Here is a 2,434-nt window from a genome sequence, read left to right as displayed (position 1 = left end):
GAGCGCGGCGCGCGGGTCATCGCACGGGGAAAGGACAAGCAGGCCCTGGCCGAACTGCCGGTGCCGTATGGGATGGGGGGGGGGGGGGGGGGGGGGGGGGGGGCGGGCGATCGGATGAATCCTATCCTATGTGTTTGGTTGGCTTCTCGCCGTAGTCTGGTTGCACGAGCCAAACCGACGGGAGCCTGGCTCCAGAGATACGACTAATTTGCTTGCGTCTGCAGAGCCTGACTTAGAGTGCTTTAATTATCGTGCGAGCCTGATTCTATATCTGCACGCAGGTAACCAAACACACACATCGCACGCATGTAGCATGGTTGAGAATAACCAAACATCAACTTATTGCATCCCGTGATGTAAGCACCAATAAATACAGGCAAGAGAAGAATGCATGCATCGACTTGCTCGATTGGTTTGCATTGCATGCCACTTGAGAATGGAGCCAAAGGGGATAAGCAAACTGTATTTGTCTCCATCGCCGGAAATTCGTTGTCCGCCAGCGGGGCAGGTCAGTGCGTGCGGCCTGGACCATACCCGGGCAGGCAGGCACACGGCTCACAGAATATGGAAAGTTGAAAAGTAAACAAGGAATCTAATTTAGAAAAATAAATTTTACTCTCTCGGATAAAAGAGACTTATATTATATTTACTCTCCGAGAATAACAAGCTAAATTAGTTGCATGTTCACAGATAATTAGATAAGCCAATATAAACTTCATGTTCTATAATATGTCTTAAAAGCAAATTCGATAGTATTCATATTCAAACATGAAGAGCGTGAGAGCATTTTATTAGTATGTAAGAAAGACGAATATAAGAATCACATTTGTCTTTAACCAATACAATGTCCGTGCGTAGCAATTAGAGATGATAATGTGGATCCGATCCCTGATTCTCGAGGGGAATTTCTCGGGAACGTGGTACTTTAGTCCCCACGAAAATGAAAAAGGTGAATTTTTTGTCCCGTCGGGTTTACGGGACGGGCGGAGAATTATCCCCTCCTTGCCCTGCATATCTGCCCCCACGAAGTTTTCTTCGTATAAATTAGTCTATTGGTAGTTAAAATCAAACTAAAAATTCAATATGTAGTTTATTATAAAATAACAAACTATACGGTAAAGTAGATGTTTCTTATAATTTTTAAGTCTTGTTTGTTCAATTTATATTAATTTAATATAATCAATTTTAATTTGCTTCTAAATATTGTATCTACTAACAGGGACAGATTCCCCGCGGGGATAAATTCCTCGATGGGGATAAGGATGGGAGTAAAAATCACTCCGTGAACGTTCGGAGGGGCGAGAATGGGGAATTTTTCTCCCCATGGGGACGGGGATGTCCCAGACGGGAAATTCCCCGTTGCCATCACTAATAGCGACAACACACAATCATATTTGCTACTTATAAAATAAAAAAAAATAATATCAGAGTGAACATATGATTCACATATTATATTAAACTGATAAGAATAAATATTATATCTTGTCTTAGCCAAAAGGCTGAGAAAAGTATGAGTTAAACAGGAGTCCAATCCATTTTTTATAGGTCGCTCGTCGCTCATCCTCATTCAGCTACCGAGGTGGTACTATGTAGGAGTACTCCACTGTTTGTGGCTTCATGCGTGTTGGTCTTTAATGGTTTCTCGAGGCTCATCCGTGGTGTAACAACCCATTGTTAGACGAGAAACGGGGAAGAGGAACATACCTACACGTTTCTCTTGTGATGGACGATGCATGAAACTGATTGATGAGTACCACAAATCCCTTTATGCACTTCGGCCATAGCTAATATAACATCATCAGGGCCCAAGCATTTAAGCAAGACATCACCAGCCGTTCGACGATAAAGTTCATTATCAATTAAGGTATATTTGAAAGTTGCACGCCAAACATTCATGTGTGCCATACCACTTGGTTACGTAGATAATTAACTATAAGTATCCTCCAATCAATTGCATTGGCTGCATTGTTAGCCGAAGTAATCAAGGAAATGTTTCTGGTACCGTCCAATGGTACGGACTCCTTGCTCGGACAGTCCATGACTTGGGAACTTGGCGTAGCACCAGTTATCAGACTTTCAGAGTTGTGAAACCTCCCTCGCTTTATCCGATAACATGATGCATCTTCTGCCAAGTTATTGGCTCTGCAATTCTCAGCTCTGGATATATGTCGAATATCAAATTCATCGAAAGAGCGGATTATGTCCCAATATTTTTCAAGATAATTATTTAAAGTACCATCTAAACATTGAGAATCATCGAATACCTTCACATGGTTCACTTCCATATAATCTAAAAGTTCTAAACAGAGCTTCATATTCGGCTTGATTGTTAGTGCAATAAGTTTTGAATCTGCTAGAGAAGTCAAAAGAGGCATTACTTGGTGAAATAAAGACGATGTGAATCCCTTGTCCTTCATTACAAACTGATCCATCA

The 2,434-nt window shown here is 41.7% G+C and overlaps 1 non-coding gene across 1 annotated transcript; it reads right to left on the bottom strand.

Moving 5' to 3' along the window:
- Window positions 1-1,323: 1,323 nt before the first annotated feature.
- LOC111590643 (U2 spliceosomal RNA) lies at window positions 1,324-1,512 on the bottom strand. The gene has a single exon (XR_004855703.1). It is a non-coding gene; the product is annotated as a U2 spliceosomal RNA (small nuclear RNA).
- Between the last annotated feature and the right edge of the window lie 922 nt (window positions 1,513-2,434).

Source organism: Zea mays, chromosome 1 (genome assembly GCF_902167145.1).
Source record: "Zea mays cultivar B73 chromosome 1, Zm-B73-REFERENCE-NAM-5.0, whole genome shotgun sequence".
Taxonomy (NCBI): Eukaryota; Viridiplantae; Streptophyta; class Magnoliopsida; order Poales; family Poaceae; genus Zea; species Zea mays.
Note: the sequence above shows the minus strand (reverse complement) of the source record. Positions and strands in the feature narration are given on the sequence as shown.